The following is a 15,493-nucleotide window of genomic DNA, read 5'->3' as shown; positions in this document are numbered from 1 at the left end:
GTTGGATCAATTCCATTGATTTAAATCTTGTTTTCCTCATTTCTTCAACTGTTTTCCTACCAAAATCATCTAAAATTCATTTAAAATACAAATTAAAATCAAAATACCAAATGTGGAACACAAAATATCTTCAATCAAAACTTAATTAAATAAATAAAGAAAAGAAAATCTGAGTTTTTCATTAATCCCTATAAAGTTCTAATTGGTCAAGGAGAACATAGTCGAATGGATCTGTATTTAATAGAGGTTATGAACAAATGAAAATGCAGAAAATTAACCCTCATTGCACGCTATTGTTCGGTGCCTTTGGACGATGCAATAGTATTCTCAACTGTCGGATTTCGCGGGGTGAATCAACCGTCGGGAATGATCATGCAGTTTTGTGGGGCTGGGTCGTTAAACACCGAACTATTGCATGATGGGATATCGTCCTCGGCTGTTGGATTAAGCATTGAGAATGGACGGTTACGATTAATAGTTGCTAGTCTGTTGTGCAATTGCGTGGGAAGATTCATGGATTGTGCACAGGACTTTGTCTTTTGACCAAACTTTTGGTGTATTCTAAGGGTTTAGATATTATTTTTGTAAGGTTGGGGGTTCATACCTTTGGCAGTTAGAACTTAAATTTTCTGGGGTCCACAGTACTTTGTGGACGGTTGTACATTATGTAATTTATTTTCTGGCTTAATGGAAAAGAAGGATCGACTCTTTCTTCAGCAAAAAAGGAAATGCAGAAAATTAAAATCAGAAAATTAATTTTGTTTAAAAATTCAAAGTTTGATCTTCTGCTAAATTTTAGACTCATCAATTGATAAAATCTGGTTATGAAACCACTTCGGAAATATTTTCCATGATTTTATCTATCCAAGGGGCCAGCCTGGGTCTCATTTGGCCAAGTAAAACCCAACTTATGAGCTTCCAAAGTTGAAATTTCAAAATTGCGAGAATTCTCGAATATTCATTGCGTAGGCTAAAATTAGGAAATTTTAATTAAAATTTAATTTTAAATTAAATTACAATTACTTCTTGTCCAGCTAGGGTAGCTAAAGTGGTGATGGTCATGGAATGAAGTCTCACCAAACCAGAGATCTTGGGTTCGAATCTTGTATTACCCTCCCTCGTTGTGGGCTGAATAATGGGCATGTAAAATCGAAAATGAAAGTCCTACCAAGCATAGAAAAAAAATTACAATTACTTCTTTATTAATATTAATTTAATTGTAATTACAAAAATAAATTAATTACTTACAAATTAATTATATCCCATTGAAATTAATTTTAATCAAAAATCAAAATGAATTTAAAAACATAATTAAAATTATATTATATTATAATTAAATTATATTAAAATTATAATTAAAATATAATATTTATTATAGTATAAAATTTATATAAAAAACATCAAACAAAAAAAATATACGTGGACATGAAATAAGAGGAGGAGGGATTTAATGGAAGAGCGTGAGTTATAAGGTGAAGAACTTTATATTAAAATTAAATAATCATGACATAAAATCAAATATTGGAGGTCGGAGGCGAATAGTAATACCACAAGTTTTAAAATGCGCACAAACAAAAGACCCTCATATCCGATATTTTGATATCGATATATCAGAAAAAATTCATATCGGATTTTTTTAAATATCGGGGCTTTTTGAAAATATCGAGGCTTTTGAAAAGGAAGGTAGGAGGTGAGGTGAAGTGGGGTCCCCTTGGAGTGGAACAAAAAATTCTACAAAATGAACTACAAACACTTTGTGATTTTGATAATTCGGGTTTCATAATTTATTTGAAAATTAGGAATTGGAATAAATTACCAAGATCCCGAAAGCACATTATTTTAATTGTTCGACAATTTGACTGCACGATTTTGTAGGACCATTAGTGAAAATTGACTAGAAATGAATATTTACAATCAGTCACTAATTTATTTACAAAAAATTAAAATAATATACATTTTGCACATTTTTTAACCTAGGCGATAAAAATGATCGAACTTCAGATGAGCACTATTTGCAAACCGTGTAACCAAATGATATGAAACAAGTACCGATGGAAAGCTAGAGAAAATTAGAACTCAATGAAGAAATCAAAATAGAAATCAAACGAGAATGAAAAAATGACAAAATTGTAGACACTTAACTAGAGGAAAATATAAAAATGTGATTTAGTCAAAAATTTATGGAAAGGGTCCCCATTATTTGAAGTAAATAAGTAAAAAATGGGGGGTGTTGGGTTTTCCCTACAACAAAGCCCTACATAAAGTCATAGCGTCAAATTTATCCATTGACTTCACCCACCCTATCACTTTATGCATCCCATAGATTCCTATCTGATGCTTAATATTTTGTGTATACAAATCACTGAATCATCTCACTATATCTTCTCACCATCCCTAGTAATCCAAGATCTCAAAGATGAGTGCCAAAAATTTGTGGACAAACAAAACTGATGGCCTTCCTAGATCGTCAAGAACGATGTTATTGGTGTCCATCGATTCCATTGCCCTACAAGTTCTCCAACAGAAAGGACTATATTTCCGTTGTTCAGATGAAGCAATTTAGACAATTTTCTCAATCTTGTCAAAACCTCAATTCTGCGAAGCTCTCCGTCTTCGAAGATCAAGCTCCATTCTTCGTTGAACATTCATATCGTGGAGTGGGAAATTAAGCAAGTCCTTAGAACCACGCATCTTATGGATAGGGTCCCCATTATTTGAAGTAAATAAGTAAAAAAATGAGGGGTGTTGGGTTTTCCCTACAACAAAGCCCTACATAAAATCATAGCATCAAATTTATCCATTGACTTCGCCCACGTTGTCACTTCATGCATCCCATAGATTCCTATCTGATTATTAATCTTATGCGTATACAAATGTCTGAATCATCTCCCTGTCTCTGCTCACCATCCCTAGTAATGCAAGATCTCAAAGATGAGTGCCAACCATTTATGGATGAACAAAACTGATGGCCTTCCTACATCATCAAGAACGCTGCTATTGGTGTCCATCGATTCCATTTCCCTACAGGTTCTCCAACAGAAAGGACTATATTTCGATTATTCAGATGAAACAATTCAGACAACTCTCTCAATGTGGTAAACACCTCAATTCTGCAAACCTCTCTGTCTTCGAAGATCAAGCTCCATTCTTCGTTGAACATCCAAATCGTGGAGTGGGAAATTAAGAAAGGCCTTAGAACCCCGCATCTTATAATGACATGGTCATAGGCATGAGCCACCTCCTCCATGGTATTGAAGGCATTGAGCCTAATTTTAGCCTCCTGTAGTGCATGGTCCCTTATCTCCACTACAATTTTCAAATAAAATTGAAACTGAAATAGATGGGAGTGTTAATCTATATTTAGTTTATGGGTCAGAATATAATATCATTACATCATCAAACTGATCCACCAGATCTTGAAAGAAATACTGTGAGATTCTTCTTGTTGTGGTGAATGAGGTGAATTAGACTATGAGATCTTTGGATGCAGAACATAACAAAGAGACCTTAATTGCAATGATGATATACTAATTATTTTTCCGTAGATCAATATGACTGGAGCAACTAACTCGTGACTGCATTTCTTCACACTTTGGCTCTATCTTTCTATGCTTGAATAAATCTGGATGATGGGCCTTGTTGGTTCTAAGGTGAATATTCGTCACAAAGATGGATCAAGTCCATAGAAAATAGCATCCATTTATTTTGACAAGAACATGCATAGATCCACTATGTAGAAATATAGTGATAGATGCATAATGTTTGACTTGATTGAATAAGTAGAGGGAAATTTTTGACAGAATGCTCGGAGATAATCCAAACAGTAGTTAAACATACCTTCTAGATTTCACTAGCTGAAAATCTCCTAATAAAGGATGAAGCTAGAAAAAAATAAACTCCCCTTAACTTTGCCTCCAAACAAGCAGATCCCAACAACCCACACAGTCTTCACAAGTTGCAATCGCACCTCTTCAAGAAATGTATCCCACAGCAAACAAAACACCAATATGAATCTCACAAGTTTAGTGATCTTACATGCAGATCTATAGATCTCAGAAACCACCACAATAGAACTCTTTAGTAAAGCATCATACTCCACAAAAAAATTTAGATCTACACACTCGCTCACAAAAAAAAATTCTCACACACTAAAAATAAAATCTCACATACCTATACTAATATGTACATAAACATTAAAACTTAGGCTCATTCACATCTTCTTGGCCCTACCTTGAGGGAGTCAATCCAGTAGCAGCTTCGATACCATGTTAGAAATTGAGAGATGAGAGAGATTTCACACACAAAACACACATTTCAATATTTTGTTGATCATATTAGTTACAAATATATAATACATAACACACTAACTTTGACACATCTAGATCATGATTCCAACTCATAACATAGTAATCAACAACTTCGAGACTAATGCTTGGGAACTCACAATGACAAATCACAACACATGGAAGACATGGAAGAATTACTTGCAATACCATTTTACTAATATTACAAACTTTCATCCATATTATCACTAACAGGAACAATCAAACACTAATAGGCTCAGGGCCTGGAGCACTAGAACCTAGAGGTGCAGGTGAAGATGTCAAACATAGGATGTGATGCTTGATCTTAGCCACTCAAATGTCCATTCTCTCCATGTGAAAACACATGTTGTAAAGAAGGAAATATGACATATTGATCAACTTCTCCTTTCATTAAAATTCTACCCATTAAAGTCTTAATTTTGTAATACAGGAATAACTAAAAATATTTCTTGCGTCAACCCCTAGCATGACTTGGATCTGTAATTAACTACCCAAATTCCTCTAGTAGCTCGGAATATCAAAGTTCATGCTGATCATTGTAGTTAATTGTCTCTAATTGTTGCATCTCATCTCTAATTTCTATAATAATTATTGACTGGAAAGCGTTTTCCACCTCTCTAACATGCTCTTGATCCCAATTTTGGCCTTCAGGGCCTCGTCCACCACCCCCTTTCCCTTCTACAAATATTCATTTGTTTCTTTTTCATGTTATCTGGCCAAGGAAAGTATAGTATCATACTCAAAAAATCACTGACGTGGGTCAATGAATAGATATTAACTCCCAAATAACAAACATCCTTGGCCTGCCAGCTCATACACTCGCCACTCGCCACCACAAGGTCACTTTTTCCACTGGGCACTTGCTGAAGGAAACTTCCAACCAAACAAACTCAAAGCAATATTACACTATATACTTGTTGAATGTTATCCACGAGTCAACCAAGAGAGAGAAAAACTCTCTCCAAAACCCACTTGTTAATACACAAAGTTTGTGAATTTTCCTAGTGTGAGAAGGGCCACAAGCTAGAGGACAATCTGTCTTTACGTTATAGACAATTACAAGAAAACAAATCATACAAATTTTGGGCCTGAACCTCTTGGTGAAGCATTACCAAATAACTTGGGCTGAGATAGTGACAGTATAAGCCCTGTTTGAGACACCATGCACAGAACCCTAAACTAAGAGTCAACTAATAGATATAGGACTAGGATTTAAATGTGGAAAAATAAAATTATACTCAGACCTTTCGACTGTCAACTTTTTCCAACAAAATATGCATTCAAACTCCAGACAAACACCAAAACAGTAAATGGAATAGTGAAAGACCCTCCCCCAGACCTTCAACCTAACTCACATACAATCCAGTTGTTTCTCTTACAACTAGAAAATGAGTCACAAGACAATTTTACTGAACCAAGTGCAACATATAGCATTCGATGATTCTGAATACTACTAACCTATAGTGAAATTGATAGCCAAGAAAGAATTAGAGTTACCTAGAGTAGATGTAGATACCTCTTCCAGTGACACATCCTTGGACTTTTCTTCTACATAATTGCTACCTTGCAGTGGAAGGTTGTTGATGAACCAAGAGAGCTCAATAATTGAAGATGAAATTTCAACGAACACCTCCATTTCTCTATGCACAGTAACCCTACTAAATAACACATACTCTTCCCCGCTAGTTGTGCCTAAATGCCAGAAGAAAGACATTGATTTCCTTGACAGACAGAGGAACTGGGGTGCCCTCAATTGAGTTGAGCATATAACTTCTTCATTCAAATGTCTGCTACAAGCATAAACTTCACGTGGATTTTTACAGAACAAGTCCAATTACAATGAAAAATATGTTATCTTGGATACTTAGATTATTAGATATGGTAAGAAAATATTCATTATGTCTTTTTGAAATATTTGAAAAACAATAAAAATTCCAACTCTTTCTATCATATAAGAGTTAAGTATATATTTAAATATTTGTATAATAAATAATGAAAATGATTAAATTTATTAATTACTAGGGTACTTATGATGATGATGATGATGATGATGGTTAACGTCCACTGAGACCAAATAATGGTCTATCGGACCTAAAGAAACAAATTATCTATTTTGATTTAAGATTTTATTCCTATGCTCAAAAAGCTTGGAGAGAAGCCTCCCGAGCTCACTATAATTTTGACATTGTAAAAGGCTAGGAAGGTCAGTATTGTAGCAAAGATTGTGAAACTGAGATCTAATGTGGTTATACGCGGGGCACTCTAAGAGGAAGTGGTTTTCATCCTCGATGTTCCTATTCTCACATATATGGCAGATCCTTTCCGTCCATGGCGTTTTAGGAACTGCCCAACGACCTGTTTCACTATGGAGCTCATGAGAATTCGTTCTAATCTTTGCTATATTAATTTTCTTCTTTGAGCTAGTTAAAATAGAGAGATACTTTTGATCTTCTAGGGTGGGGTTGATGACCTTCTTATAATAACTCAATTTTCTTTTAGCCGCTAAGTCTTTCTCACACCACATTTTTTTTTTGAACTTAGAAGTAACAATATCTTTAATGTTATTTATGTTTTGCAATGCATCATTTTCGTTGATCTCCCAATAGTTTAACCAGGCCCTTGTGTCTTTATGCCACCCTCGATTGAGCCTTAGGTGGTTTTGGCTAGAATTTAAAGCTAGCTTAGGAAGTCTATGATCGTCTATGTTACTGATTTTGTGTTTGTACAACAGAAACCTAAGCATAGCTAGGCTCTCAATAGGGGAAAGACCTGCTTCTATAAGGAGAATAGGATAGGGTGTATTACTTTTAATTTTTAGGTTATAAGTTATAAAACGCTTCTGGATTTGCTCAATCTTTCTCCATGATTCTCTGGAGATGCTACAACCCCAAACCTCACAGCCATATAAGATAACAGGAGTGACTAAAGTTTCAAAGAGGAACTTCTTTTTATCCCACATTACAAGGTTTGCTATTTTACAATTATTTTCAATACCAAAGTAAGCTTTCCACCCCCCATTAATCCTTTTCTCAATGCTATGGTTCCAGTTGAGCTTGTGATGAATATCAATTCCTAGGTACTTGTAAGAATACACTTCCTCCAAGTTATTATTGTCATACATAAAATTAGCGTAAGTGTCTTTCTTGGATTTGATAATCATAACTTTTGTTTTGTCAGTGTTAACAGTCATACCCATGGTAGAGCAGAAATCCTTAAGAAGCCTGAGTTGCTTATTAAGATCAAATGGGCACCTTGCCAAAAGAACAAGATCGTCAGCATAAAGAAGAAGGATGACGACTATCCCAGCTAAGATTGTGCCATCACATCCTGCTTCCTCTAAATAGCCTTCGAGCTTATCGATGTAAATGCCAAATAGGGTAGGTGAGAGGGGGCAACCTTGTTTAACTCCGATGTTACACTTAATATCTTTCGACCACCCTTCATTGCTCTTTAGCTTGGCAATTACATTCTCGTATAACCTTATAGCGACAGCTCTCAACTCGAGAGGAACCTTTAGCTCTTCTAATCTATTCCAAAGGTTGTATCTAGGAACCGTATCGAAAGCCTTTCTAAAGTCCACAAAGCAACAAAATAAATTGGATTTATAATTACGACATTCCTCCGCAATGATCCTAAGCGTAACAAGGTGGTGTGTTGTTGAGTGATGCCTTCTAAAACCTGCTTGGCCTTTAGCCTGCTTACCTTCACTTTCAAGCCATATGCTTAACTTCTTTTCGAAAATACTACCATATAACTTGGCTAAGAGAGGGCTGATCATAATTGTTCAATAATTAGAGGGGCTATTTGTATCCTCACTTTTAAAAATAGGGATAATGAGGCTCTTAGTCCAAGGTTTAGGGAACCCTTGCTTGACTGCTTGATTGAAAAGCTTGTGGATGTGGGGGATGAGGACAAGACCTCCAATTTTTAAGATTTCCGCTTGGTAACCTTCAATGTCCTTAGCTTTCCCATTAGCGAGGTGATTAACCCCAAACTTAATGTCTTCTAAAGAGAAAACTTCTTTCGTTGTGAGAAGGGTTTCCAAATTGTCCATGACATTTGGAGATTCATAAAGCTTTTTAAGATAGGAATTCCAATCGTGAAGAGCAATTTTATTATTATCCTTAGTCTTCCTAGTTAGAATCTGCCTCCAAAATTTCTTAGGAGCTACCTTAGAGAGGTGTAAGAGATTCTCCTGTCTTTGACGAATGTACTGCCTCTTTTTCCTTTTAGTTAGGGCTTTGTATATTTTTATCTTGTCCATTTTAAGAGATTCATCAACAGCTTCCTTAATTGCTCTCCTTGCACTTTTACAATCTTTGTCATACCATGGATTGGTTTTGCTATTTCTTTTATTATTTGAAACTTCAATTGAGAACTTGTTAATAGAATATGAGAGGGTTGTAGTAAAATTATGATAGAGGTCTTCTATGTTGTCTATATTAGATAAAGGAAGAAAATTAGTTTTTAATTCATTTAGAAAGAGATCATTTTTATTTCTATCAAATATTAAGTTCTTTTGGCTATAAGTATTATTTTCTATGGGAGCTCTATGCATGACAAAATTGAGAGTTATAAGTAAAGGCCTATGATCAGAGTCAGGTTCGTGGTCGTTTAAGATGTCAAAATTTATTATTTCGTTGTATAATGGGAGATCGGAAATAACGTAGTCTACCACGCTGCTACCAAGTCCATGGATGCAGGTCATCTTGCTAGAATTGGGCCACTTCTTTAGACCGTTGCAAATTATGAGATCCTGAGCGCTACAGAGCTTGACTAGCTCCGACCCAAACAAATTTTCCCCTAGATCTTCAGAGTTCCTTTTGTACCTGCTAGCCAGAGTAGGGTCTTCGTCTAACCAAAGAGGATTAGGGTTGGAATGATTGCTTAGAAAAATAGCTTGGTTGTTTGAAGTTCGAGCATTAAAGTCACCTATTAAAAGGATATTACCGTCATTCCTTAGGCTAGAAATATCATTCTCTAAACCATTGTAAGGGTTAGTTTTATCTAGATTCTTCTTCTTATAGAAGTTAGAATTAATGGGGGGAAAATAACATATTGCTATGTAGGACTTTTTATTATTAATGTCTTTGATCTCTATCCAACTATATTGGTTGTGAGGGTCGTTTTTATAAATCCTAACATGGGGGGAGATGTTCTTCTTAATGTAACAAGCTATTCCCCCAATGCCTCTACGAGAGGATCGCTTGTTCCATGTAGACCATAGCGTAAAGCCATCTATGTTAGGGACCTTAGATTCTTCGTGCTCCCAAGTTTCAACAAGCAAAATAATATCAACATCATTTGAAATCCAACTTAGCTTGGGGCCTTTGTTCCATGGGAAGCCCCGACAATTCCAAGAAAGGATCCGGAGCATGTTTAATTGCTATTGATTACTATCTTTTTGGTTTCTATCTCGAATAAAGGCTTTTCTATTTCTGATTATTGCCCATTTTCCTTCCTTTCTAGCTTATTTTACCTTTTGAACCTCCTTTCTTAATTCTGCTTGGTCTTCTGGAATGAGATCTTCATTTATGAATATTCCCGTTCCTTTTAGACTTGAGGTTTTACTAAGTATGTCGTGCTTATGATCAGTGGAGCTCACCTTTATGCGGATTAGTCTTCCTTTATTCTCGGTTAATTTCCCCAACCTTGTTGCTTCTGTGAGACACAATGTTTCAATTTGTAATCTATTATGTAGTTCTGTCTGGGCTAAGGCTAAAGTATCCTCATCTACTTCCTCTTTTAAACCGAATATTATAAGGTTTAAGGCCCTTTTGTTACGTTCGTGGTCTAATTCTATTAATTTTTTCATTTCATCTTTAATTGGTTTGATATCTAATTTATCTACCACATTATTTAGGGTGAGGCGGCTATTAACTTTTTCTTCTAGTTCTTTAATCATGTCTTTCATTTTAAGGCTCTCTAAAGTATCAACATCTCCTTGTTGGGATGGTTGGTTAGTATCTTGGTTATGTTTTTCTATAACCTGCAGTCTAGTCTCCATTGCCTCCATTTTATTCTCTAGTAGTTCTATTTTATTTTCTATTTGTTTTTGGATCGTGTCTTCAAGAGATGCAAATTTATTTTCCAGCATGGCTTCTAACTCTTTTTGTAGCTTGGCTTCTCTTTCTTCTCTACGTTTCTATAAAGACTCTATATACTCATAAAGGCCTTGTAGAGTAACTGTGCTAGGTCTTCCCTTGGTAATCTTTGGTAACTGTGGTGAAATATTCATACTTGAAATTATATGAGCAAATATGTATTAGAAAAAGAAAAAGATAAGGAATGTGTGCACCTGATATCAGAAAACCTGACTGCAGATCGCCTGTCTGCCCTTGGTAATCTTTGGTAACTGACTGCAGATCGCCCGTGCCCACCGCAACCCGCAGACTCTTTCACCGAGCCTCAGAACACTTTCACCGAAGAGTATGTTTTTAACTCTTTCACCGAGCCTCAGAACTCTTTCACCGAAGAATATATGCGAAGAATATATAGAGTAAGAATATATGCCAAGAATATATAGAGTATGTTTTTAACTCTTTCACCGAGCCTTAGAACACTTTCACTGAAGAATATATGCGAAGAATATATAGAGTAAGAATATATGCCAAGAATATATAGAGTATGTTTTTAACTCTTTCACCGAGCCTCAAAACTCTTTCACCGAAGTATATATAGAGTACGTGTTTAACTTTTTCATCGAGCCTCAGAACACTTTCACCGAAGAATATATGCGAAGAATATATAGAGTAAGAGTATATGCCAAGAATATATAGAGTATGTTTTTAACTCTTTCACCGAGCCTGAGAACTCTTTTAAATCAAATGGCTAGTAAATTCCCACTTATTTTATGATACATCTTACATTGTTAAAAAAACACATAAAAATTAACTATATTATAAATTTATTATTATTAGTAATAAAAATAATTAATATATAAGTTAAAAGTAATTCATTTCATATGAAATTTTTCATTTTTTATTTTTTCTCATTAATCAAATTAATTCAAAGGGAAGAAAAGACATAACTATTTTGAAGATAAATATCAACTTTTAATTTGTGAATACTACTAAGAATGTTTTAGAATATAATGTGGAGGTTAAATCCCTACCATCCACCTAATAATTATCAATAATTAAAGTAAAATTTTGGAAGCCCTATTCCAAAATAGACATGTTTATCAACATAATAACTATATATAGTGTATTGTTAGAGTTAATGGTAAGAATATAGTGTTCAATGCATTTTTCGAAATTATCATAGTTCTAATCTATTCTTCTAAAACGTTGTTTATTTCCAATATAAGAGTGAATTTTAGCTACATAAGCACCATCATCTTCTATGTTGTTAAATTTCCATAAAAGAAATTTATATTCCATTAATCAAATATGATATTATATATACATGAAGTGTTGTCTCAATTTTTTTTGGAAACAATATTTAAATCATATTTTTGATGATAGAAATAAATTCAACACCAAATTTCCATTACTTCTAAACAAAAAAGCAGCATAATCATTAGACTACACCTCGGTTCAATGTGCCATATCCTTCCGACTAATTGTGCAAGCTTCCTCCCCGCAGAAAGTGCACACGCCACATATCGTTCGCCCACAAAAAACACATGGCCAATTTCAGTTTCTCCACTTACAGTCCTGTATATATAGGGTTATGTTTCACTCCTCCCCCCACAACTGCCTTCAGCGTCTCCAAATATGGAGAAACCTTCCCCGCGAAAACGTGACGATGAACATGCTCTACCAATCGAAGATGTCGGGCAAACATCTCGGCAGTTTAAGGGAATTCGACTCCGAGAATGGGGAAAGTGGGTATCTGAAATTCGGATGCTGAAATCGAGAGAGAAGATATATCTGGGTTCCTACCATACAGCCGAACAGGCGGCCTGGGCCTTCGACGCCGCAATGTATTGCCTGAGAGGGCCCAAAGCTAAATTCAACTTCTTCGAGTCCGTGCCCTCGATTCCTTCATCGTCTTCTCTTTCTCGTCAGCAAATTCGTGTTGCCGCAGCCAAATATGCCTTCAACGAACTCCCTTCAAGTGAAGACGAGCCCTCCCTCCACCATAAAATCGACAATAATGGAAACGAAGAGCCCTCGTGGTTGTGTTCTGCTTCGGAAATGAAGCTGTCGAGCGACGAGCAGTAGAAATCGGAGTTGTTGGCATTTTGGCAATCTCTGTTTGCGAGATTAGATCTCGTTTGGTACCTTAATTTGGAAAAAATCCCGTCCATAGACGAAGCACTGGGTTTCGAGCTCGTACCAACTTCGCAGGATGATGAGTTCGACATCTCTGTTGATACAGAGCTCTGGAACTTCGAAGACGAATAGGGTTTCTAGGACTGGACCGCCACAAAACCCAAATTCAAACTGTCCTTCTTCTTGCCTGGGATTGGGCCACTGGGATTTGTGGGGACCAACTTCAACCCATAGACATTGTACCACAACCTCCTTACTCTGTAAACCTATCATCATTACCAACAATAATATGTAGAATCATTTTAATAAAGATGTAGTTTTTGTTAATGTACAATCATTTCAAGTAAAACGTATTTTTTGGGTTTTTAGTAACTATTCAGGTTAATTTTCGCTGAAATTTGGCCAGGGAATTTTTGGAATGCAGTGATGCAATTTGTAACAACCCATACTTTTTTAAACAATTTAAATTCATCTTTTAACCAAAAAAATTATATGTAGTAAGAAACATCTAATATATTTATATAAAAAAAGGACTTGAAGCTATAAATTTTCTATATTTATATTATATGCGATTTAGGGTAAGTCAATATAGTGATGTTTTAATTTTTTATTGTATATATATATATATATATATAGTTTTGATATAGGAAAATGTTGCAGCTAAAAGTTAAAATATAATGTTGATTTTTTATTATTAAAATTAGATAAGTGTTAATGTAAATTTTTATTGATATTTTTAATAAATGAATTATTTTTATTTTTTTTGATGTAAAGATTAAAAAAAAATTCAGACTTCAAATAATCGAATTTGTTATTATTCCTATAAATATTTATTAGATGTCGAATTAAAATAAATAAATATTAATTCTTAATAATATTATCTACATTTATATAAATTTAGTACTTATACATAAATGAAAATATATATATATATATATATATATATATATATATATATATATATATATATATATATATATATATTTAATCTTAATAGAATATTTATTATTATTATGGTGGTATGTCTTTGTCTATTTCAGAGATCATGTTTTATAATTTTTATAATTTATTTTTTCCATGTGATATGTATAGCATTAATTATATATACGTTTCTTAAATTTTAAATTACAAAATATAATAATTATAAATAAAACTTTATATTTTTTTCCACACCAAAAATAATAAAATTTTATTATTAATTAACAAAAATTATATTCTATAATCATATTCTTCAAAGTTAACTAATTTTCTAAAAGCTTTTTCATAAATTCTTCATAGATATTTATGCCCTTCAAACCATACAAAATAAAACAAAAATTATTAATGAAACTTAAAACTTTAAAAGACGGAAAATAAACATAAAACTGTATTCGAGGGAGAGAATCATCACATCTCCCTCCCAGTTTCAAAGACGGAAAATAAAAATAAAACTGTATTCGGGGGAGAGAATGATCAAATCTCTCTCCTATCGGCGAGGAGAGGATGGCCTGGAGCATGGCTATATGATTTAGTCATCGTAATACAATTGATCACCTGGGAGACATGCCAAAAATATTTTTCCAAAGTAAGCACCACTTTAAAATATTATAGTTATAAATATTAATTTTAATTTATTCTAATATGATATGAATATAATATTTTATTAATCAAAATAAAAATTTAATAAATTGAATTGATTTGCTATTAGTTTTTATTGAATAAATATTATATTTTATCATTATTTTTTTATTTAATATTTTATTTGTTAGAAATTAAGAGACGATAGAAACTCACTTTGACACATTTAGATTATGATTCCAACTCATAAAACAAGGATCAACAACTTCCAGACTAACGTTTGAGAACTCATAGTGACAACTCACAATACATGGAAGACACGGAACCATTACTTCCAATACCCTCCCTTAATGCTTATATGACAAATATAGAAAATAGACATTACAACAATAAATGAATCGTTGTCAAATTTGTTTGATATGGTCATCACTAGCACTCATATCCACTCTGAAATCTAACGGTTTTCACTCTTTTCTTCACCACACTTTCGAACTTCCCACTTGATCCATTTAAGACATAATCGCTTCATACCATCATTGACGTGCTTTGAGGAATTGACGCTTCTCAACCTCCAGGAGCGCAACGGGTTAGTCTCGATAATGAAGCATCCTATAAAAGTACCATCATCTGTTGAATATATGGTCTTCTGCTATTTTCACTGTTTATCTAGGATAACATTATGAGTAAAAAATGTCTTCAGCACATAATTCTACAACTTGAGCTTGTATAAAATAACTTGTACTGATGCTCCCGAAGCACAACGGGCCACACCAGCTTACCCTTATTAAGAACTACCTATGACTAATGCTCTCGGAGCATGACATGTCACATTAGTCCATTCAATGGTTGGCCTGTTCTTTGTGGTTCTGCATCATTTGATTTTTTCACAATATAATAACATGCTACAACTTTAATAAAAATACAAACCACACCACATAATACGTATGAAACCCTAAAAAAAGACCCAAAATTCAATGCTAGAAGCTTGTTGAAGGCTCGAAATTCTCTGCATCAACATTATAAGGGAGACCACCCGATCGGGACTTTAGAGTAGCTATTTTTCCATTTGGAATGGTGTTTACAAGTGGTTAAACTAGATCCCGTTATCTTCTCTCTAACTCTACTGGCTTAAAGTATGACTTTCACTTACCAATAGAGAAGAGACATCATATCAACTTTCTTGCTGATGAGGCAAGAAAGTGATCCTTAAGCTTATCTGGGGCTCAACCAAGCCAGAACTAAAGTTTGCCTCTTTGATAAGAGGCCTTCTAGGAATTGAAAGATTAATCTAAATGCAAACTAATCCTAGAATGCAAGCAACAAGAAAGAAATCCTAAACCTATCTCGATTAGGAAGATGTAGATCTAACCCAACCAAGAGCAAAGTAATTAA

The 15,493-nt window shown here is 34.2% G+C and overlaps 1 pseudogene; it reads left to right on the top strand.

Moving 5' to 3' along the window:
• Positions 1-12,043: 12,043 nt before the first annotated feature.
• Positions 12,044-12,493, top strand: LOC149176218 (ethylene-responsive transcription factor ERF017 pseudogene; annotated as a pseudogene).
• Positions 12,494-15,493: the final 3,000 nt, after the last annotated feature.

The sequence above is a fragment of the Pinus tabuliformis genome, chromosome 4_1 (assembly GCF_031772625.1).
Source record: "Pinus tabuliformis cultivar Carrire ecotype Pingquan chromosome 4_1, CPIR1, whole genome shotgun sequence".
Lineage (NCBI taxonomy): Eukaryota > Viridiplantae > Streptophyta > Pinopsida > Pinales > Pinaceae > Pinus > Pinus tabuliformis.
Note: the sequence above shows the minus strand (reverse complement) of the source record. Positions and strands in the feature narration are given on the sequence as shown.